Source organism: Accipiter gentilis, chromosome 18 (genome assembly GCF_929443795.1).
Source record: "Accipiter gentilis chromosome 18, bAccGen1.1, whole genome shotgun sequence".
Taxonomy (NCBI): domain Eukaryota; kingdom Metazoa; phylum Chordata; class Aves; order Accipitriformes; family Accipitridae; genus Astur; species Astur gentilis.
Window position 1 is genome coordinate 8,253,299 of NC_064897.1, and position 7,862 is coordinate 8,261,160.

Consider the following 7,862-nt stretch of genomic DNA (forward strand, 5'->3'; position numbering starts at 1 on the left):
GAAAAACCAATGGAACAAGAAGCATAAACAAAATGTTAAGAATACCAAACATTAATACATGTAACCTAAAGCAAAATCAAGGTTTCACTCTCAGTGCTAGCCCTTCCTTGCTCCAATTTTTTTTTTAAATTAGCCTCTACACAGAAACAACACTAATGAATTCAGCACCAAAAAAAAAAAAAACCCACACACAAAAAACACACCACACTTCGAATTGAAGAATTTCAATGGTGTTATAAGTGGTAACAGCAAGGTACTGCTCTTTTGGCTTTGAATACAGACTTGAACTATTTTTGACTACACACTAAAATATTTTAAAAGTGGTAAAACAATTACAGGTACATTAATGGACTACTCATTTACACTCAAGAAAAACAAGCAGCAGAATGGTGTAGGGAGAAAGAATTCTGGAGAAAAACAGCAGTTTTCTGCAACAAGTTTTAAACTTTAATATGAAAGAGGCAGAAATCATTGTTTTCACCAATACAGCTCACAGGAGTTTCAAACAGAACTGAACTCTGGGATAGAAACAGGAGTTTTGCCTGGTAGTCCTAATGACAGCACATGGTGTCAGCAGAAAACACAAATGCAGAAAGACCATAGGTATACAACTGCTTTCATTTAATATTGCAGAGAATTTTAGTTTCTGCAGCAACTCTTGGGACAAAAGGATTGTTTTGCTACAACTATAAGAACAAGTTGATTTTTTTTGTAATTAAAAACCAAGTTTTTTCTATTAGTACAGCTTTTTCTTAACAAGAAGGTAAAAATTTAAGTGGCCATTTTTATTCCTGGTACTGAGAACCATAACGACAACAAGCAAAGACTGTGACTTTTATTCCATTGCTTTGGTAAATGAGGAGCAACAACAAAGCCAAGGACTAAAGTTCTTCATACCAAAAGATTGAGAGAAAGCAGAAACTAGGGAAAGGCAATCACAGACAGCAGTCGAGATGCTCAATCAAGGTAAAGCAGGAAAAGTGTTTGCTCCCTGCAGGAAAATGGGTATGGGAGGTTGTAAAGAGTATCTTTTGATAGCTCAGAGAACCTCTTTTTTTTTTTTTTTTTTTTTTTAAAGCAGCTGAAAGTGAAAAGGGCAGGACTAGGCTTGGCCTTACAATGGCTGACAACTGTCAGATCCTGCCCCACTTTTGGCGCTCTCAACAATGGATTTCTCTACACGGTAGTTTACAGAAAACTTCCTGGGACAACATCCTCGGCTAAGAATTGGGACAAGCTATATTCTTCAGAAACGGCACAGCTATGGCACAATTCAAAAGGCTTATTGTCAATCTACCTTTATTTCTGCAATTTGCATGAATGACTGGGGAGACCAAACAGCCCCACCTACCGCCGCTCTTTTGAAAAGCAGCTCTACCTAGCAGGCTAGCGCATCTCATTTTAAAAAAAAACTATACAAAATTGACTACATAAAAAAATATACTGGACAGACTTGATCATAATTAAAACAAACAAACAAAAAAATCAGAACCCATTACAGATTTTCAGCCTGTTTGGGTTTTTTGGGTTGGGTTGGCTTTTCTCCCCCTCAGTACTGGTTCTAACACTGGTGCAGAGAAGAAAGTATTTTCTCTCTGGCAGCCTTTTCCCCATTTTTGCTTGCTACTAACCCTTGATTTCTTTGCCAACAGGGATCTGCTCCCATTTTTCTCAAATCTCTTTTCTAAGTGGCCCCACCTCCACCCCCTTAAACCTGCAGAGACGTGCCATCATCTCTCTCTGATTGCCATTTCAGCACTTTCTTTCTTAAGAATCAGCAAAGGGTTGAAGAAGGAAAAAAAAAAAGTATAGCCTTTTCTTTCCTCCATCTTTCTTCTACTTTTGAAAGGAGCTATAGCATCATCAAGAAGAGCCATCCAGCTATTTCACAATTAGCACATTAAACCAGCAGGCATATAAAAATGCCTTGGGTATGGGTATTCATCTCCCTCCTAATACTACGTCTCATTTCCTCTCAATCTTCAAAGTTTTATAAATGTATATACAAAGGCTTGCATCTCATCATGAGGCAGGCAGGTAACAACTTCAAATCTGGAGGTAAAGATTAAGAAACTCACTTTAGGTCAAGCTACAAGCCAGCAGCGGAGGCAGAAACTCGTAATCGTAACTATCGATTCCCTGACCTCCAACCCAATACCACATCTTTCTTCCACCTGGAGAAATACCATTTTCAAACTAACATTCTGCTCCTAAAAACAGAATCTACTTATCAGTTTCAGCCTCTCCTTATAATCTCTATTTTGATTGTGTAAGAAGACTCACAGAACACAAAACCTGCAATTTACCCTATTAACCCAAACATCTTAACAAACCCTCCCACATTTGCAAGAAAATGGTCTGTAGGAGGAAAGCTTGCCTTGCAGTCAGACGCACAAGAGCATTAAGCTCTCAAGTTGGATACGATTTCCAGAATTTCTCCCTGAAAACCAACTCCACCCATTTCAATCTAAAAGACACAGCCTCAGACAATGCTGGGTGTGCATGGAATGCTTCCTAATCCATGAGAGCATCTATTGCAAAATAAGTATAGTATATATAAGGAGGAGAGCAGATGTTTAAATGTCTTCAAGATGACCAGCTAAAATGTGGTTTTCACTCAAAGCCACTATGGTCAGTGCAAGTACAACCTTTCAATAACTATTTAATAGATTTATGAAACAAAAAGGAAAAAAAGCATCATAATTTAACTGCGTAAAACAGACCAGGAGAGGTAAAAGGGTGGCATCAAAGTAAAAGCTCTATGATAAAAATCAAACTGTGTGTCACGCCAGCCAAGCAGACACTGCTGCATCTGCTTCAGAAAGACACTGCGTGAAACAGATTCTTAGCAATTTATAAAGGGAACGGAACGCTCACCTCAACTTTGGGCTGTGGCATCCCTGTATTGCTTAAGCTAGGCTTTATTCTGGCATTCACACAGCGGCTTCCTCCCCATCACACACAAATGTATTTCCTCCTGCATTCCTTGAATCTGTAATACACCTTCAGTAGCTGTTCTAACAAAAGCATTCACTGTGCTACTTTTCTACTTTACATCATAGGCAAATGTGTTTTATTGACATAACAGGGAATTCAGCCAATCAGATCAGCTGTCTAGAGAGATCTGGAAATCTTCTCTGAAGACCACTCTTTTTCTGTTGAAGGGGTCCTCTCTTCACAGAGAGCCTTAGAGACCTGCCTCCAGGAATGGGAGATTGGTCTCCATTGTCCATTTACTCCTTGTCCTGTCTTCAACACCCAAAAGCATGAGAAAAATGGACTAGTCTCTTTTTCACCATGATGTATTTTCCCCTAAGCTGAAACAAGAAACCAGTTATTAGGAGACACTAATTCGTTTATGTATTATTGATAAATGTGTAACATAAAAGATCTCTAGCATGCAAAACAATCGTTCTGTGTCCTTTCTATTCAGAATGAAACTACTCAATGCCTTTGTAGATTAAAAAGACTATGTTGTTTCTTCCCTATGGGAATGACAAATGGAATCCCAGGTGTTTTGTAGCATTAGGAATCAATGTGATCTAGCTATCTCAGCTGCTCGACTTGTGATCTGATGTTGTAGCAAACTTCCATTGACTACAGCACCATCTGGGAAACAAGTTAGTGGAACAATTATTACCACCGGCCCCTCCCAGAATCGCCTGTTTTAGACCTTGGCTGAGACTTTCAGCCTCCGTTACAGCACTGTGCAGCTAACACAACTCCATGGATTTCAGCAGTTAATAGAGAGGTAAAACCTAATCTTAGTTTTAGCGTACCTCTAGGCATGTTTAATCCCTACAGCTCAGATAATGATAATAAAAATCTCATGGAAGTGAGAAAGAAAGAGCAAAGAGACTGACAGCCATGACTGCCATGGGAAATGGAGAACTAGGAAGAAAATAGCTCCAAGCATTCACCTCACTATGAACAACACTGCACTTTCACATTTATCATTAATGGATCTCCCTTTATACTTGTTTCCAGAACAGCGTTATTCAAGTTGGAAAAGGTATTTTGCCTTCCTTTTTATTATAAATTATCTGAGGCTTGAAACTGAATGCACACTTCCAATAAACCAATTGTCTCTACCATTACAGCAGCTTCTAGAATGCCATTTTGGAGGCCACACCTCAAGGCACTGAAGAGCTAAAAACAGTTGGCAGATGCTCGTAAGTCATATCCTTTAGGAGATACCTCAAGGCAGACGTGAATTATAAAGTCAATCTTAGGTAGCAGACTGGTTAAACAGCTAACGAAGGGGTCATCTGGCATATGACCCAGCATATGATCCATCATACGCTGTCATGGAAGTCTCCATCTCCTCTTAATGAGGAGAGAGCAGTATTTGAAACATCCCAGAAATATGACTTTCTATGTCATAGGGAGAGCAGGTCTGAAAACAGTTTACAGCTGTTTCAAGTGTAAAGCACAATTAATTTTTTTCCACACAAAGATATCAGAATGTCGATGATCTAAAGAAAACCTTAAGGAAATACGTACGGATGATGAATATAACCCACGGTGATACGTACAGAGATAAAAACTGACATCTTGAACCACTTGTTAAAATTGCTTTAGAAAAATAAATCCAAGATATATCAACTCATTCCTGACACTGCTGCTTCATGGTGACGCTTAAGGACATACTCAAGAAAAATTCCTCTCTTACCTACCAGAGACTAGTTCCTAAGACTGTCACATAACTGTTTGAGAATCTTTGGAAAGAACACATTTTTAAAAACAGAAGAATCAAAAAAAATTAAAATATTTATTTAAATGCATTTTATATAATATGTTGAGCAGCTGCAGCACAATCTGTCCAGTGTTGCTGCATTATCATCCGCCCTCTACACATGCATCACAGAATTTAAAGTCACTGCAGGCAGGTGAACCCCAAGCACATCTCTTTGAAAGCATATCACGGTATTCACCTCTTTTTCCCTGTGAGATTTGTAGACTGCAACAGTCAAAGGATATGGGAATATACTAATCGTTCCCATTCATTCCCAGTACAACCCCCCACCCTCGCAGACGGACAACTGCACTCCCTGCGATGGCTTTCATCTGCTTGTCCCCACCTTTGCACCCAGTGATGTTAAAGATGCTAGCAGCAATCCTTCCAGGCACAACTGCCTCTAAAAGGCACACATCCAGGCCCCCCCACCCCGTCTTTCCTCCTCTGTTCATGCTTGCAAGTAGGCGATAACATTCCTCATTCACACACCCTGGTTCCTGATCTCCAGCGAACAATCCATTCTCTTCCCTCTCGGCAACACTAGCCCGATACTGGTCAGCATCAGCTACGCTTCTACTTCGGTCTCGGTATTATTATTTTTTTCCCCTACAACAGGCTCTCAGCTTTTCCGCCCCCCTCCACTCTGCCTGGGTGTGCACGCATGCACGCCCGTGCAAATAAAACACGCGTTTCCTCCCGCATCAGCCGCTTTTCTGAAGAGAGAGGCTCTTCCACCTCTGCCCGGGGTCCCCCGCAATGGGGCACAATACCCCCCTCTCCCCCGATCCGTGCCTACACAGCCGGTTCTCCCTCCTCCCTTCCCCCACCCCCTCCCCGTCTCTGTGCATGCCTCTCCCAGCGCCCGGAGTGGGGGGAAGGGAAACATCCACTGTCTGAATGAATGGGCTGAAGAGACTTACCACAAATTTGGTGAGGACAGAGTGGAAGACGAAAAAGACACCAAAGATGGGTGCTTCCTTCGGCGTGCCAAGTGCTGCTTCAGTTCTGGCTCCCGTAAGGAGGTCACGTGCCTCGCTGGGTTCCCCTTTTCCTGGATCCTCCACTACCCACCCAAAAAGGGGGGCAAGGAAGCGTGCTGGATGCCTCTCTGCACTGCGCTCCGAAGGAGGGAAGGGTGCTACTGAAGCCCCCAAAGCAAGCAAGGGATGGTGGTGATAACGTTTTCCTGGTCCTACAACGGGCAATGTCTAGCAGATGCCTCGGGGACCAAGGTAGATTTCTGAGGGGGGAAAGGGGGAGTAAATGACTGTTAAAGTTAATTCCCAAATTGTCCTCCCCTACGGGGGAGGAGGGATGGGAAGGAGGAAGAAGAGTACTGGTGAAGAGCTGTAGCTTTCTACGTAAAATAGACTCAATCCTCGTGCCTCTACTTCCTCAGAGCTAAACCCCTAAATGACTCTGAAGTCACCAACACCTAGGGAGAAAAAAAAAGGAGAAACATCCCTATTAGACGTGAACAAACATATAAGGGTACCTCATAAACTAAATCCCAGCGTAAGAAAAGGTACCGTACAACACAGTAAGCGAAGCCAAAAGCAAAAGATGGGATGAACACAACTAGGGGAAACGTGCAACTCTAAATAATTTACGGAAATATACTACCACAGAAGCCCATTTTAAGGGGAAAAGAAAACCAGAAGGTTAAGCGGTTTGTTCCTTTACTGAAGAACGTGCATTCAAATGAAAGATAAATCTGTACCTACACGTGAAGAAATTAAGTTTTAAAACCTACGAAAACTATTCCTATTTATTTGTGTGAGCCTTTAAACCCCTCCCCCAGAATAACATTTAGAATTCAGATGAGGAGACCGGAGAAAAGTATGTTTCAGGTCAGCAGCATATATTCCTATGCATTAGACCCCCCCGCTCTGCCACAGAAAATAAACAGTCGTTTATAAACGGCGACCAAAAAAAAAAAAAAAAAAAAAAAACAAACCCCAAAATAGCACGTCTAGAGGATGCTTGCTTAAACCATGGAGTTTAATTCAAGATTAACGGTCGCACACTTCGAAAACGGAGCCCCTGGTAAGATCCTAGGCAGTTAAGTCACCAACGCGCAATTAGCTCTTTAAACATCAGAAAACAAAAGAGGAGAAGAAACCTAGTTGGAAAGATTTCGTCGCAAGACTCCACGACAGGCACACGCACACCCCTACATCACGTGAAAAACTGCCCCCGACCAGCGCGGGCTGCCACATTCAGGCGCACGGGAGCCGTTTTTCACCCCGTTTCGGCGGCTGCTGGCACACACCAACGCGTGTGAGCGGGCACACGGCGTGCAAGCCCGGGGGTCTGTGTGTGTGTGTGTGCGCGTACGTGTGCCTGTGCCAGGCGGCAGGCACACCCCCCCCCCCCCCCCCCCAAGCCGACGCCACCACCGTGGCGCACGAACGCGCTGGGCGAGGCGGCAACGCGGCCGCCCGCCGCCCGGCACTAAGCGGCGCGGAGCCACCGACCAACACACCCCCCCCCCCCCCCCGGCAGCACCGCAACCACCGCCTCCCCTCCGCGCACAACGAGCGGCCGCCGCCTCGCCTCGCCTCCCCTCCCCCGAAGCGGCCGCCACCCACCTGGGCGCCCCGGCTGGCCGGCCCGCGCGGGCGCGGCGGGAAGGCGCCGGCAGCTCGGAGCGCTGCTGCCCCGCTCGGCGCCCGAGGATGCACAATCACCATGGGCGCAGCGCGGCGGCGGGGCGGGACGGCTGAGGGGACGGTCCCAACACCCACCCACCCCCCCCCCTACCCCGGGCACGGCGGACCCCACCCCCGGGCTCGCACCCGCTCAGCCCGACATCTCACCCGCCCCGGGCACCGCCGAGCCCGAGCCTGAGGGGATCTACGGGGGTCCGCGCGCCCCCCCCCCCACACCCCCCTCCCTCCGGCACCGGGCCTAGGAAGGGAAGCCGCGGGGCGAATGAAGGCTCGGGGGAGACTCGCCCCTTCCTCCCCGCCGGCGGCGGCAGCGGCGGCGGTGGTCGCTCGGCGGCGCGGTCCTAAAGGGGAGCGGGCGACGCGGCGCGGCGCTCCGCTCGCCCCTTCCCCCTCCTCGGCGTCCCTCCTCCCCGCGGCTGGGGCGAGGAGGCCGGCTGTTCCCTGCACCGAGA

The 7,862-nt window shown here is 46.0% G+C and overlaps 1 protein-coding gene across 1 annotated transcript in view; it reads right to left on the reverse strand.

Annotated features, from left to right (window-relative positions):
• RIMKLB (ribosomal modification protein rimK like family member B) overlaps positions 1 to 7,444 on the reverse strand; it is a 48,588-nt gene extending 41,144 nt beyond the window's left edge. The window contains exons 1-2 of the mRNA XM_049822033.1: positions 7,330 to 7,444; positions 5,659 to 6,173 (exon numbers count right to left, since the gene is read on the reverse strand). The gene's annotated coding sequence lies outside the window, so the exon portion shown is untranslated. The remainder of the gene's footprint in view (positions 1 to 5,658; positions 6,174 to 7,329) is intronic.
• Positions 7,445 to 7,862: the final 418 nt, after the last annotated feature.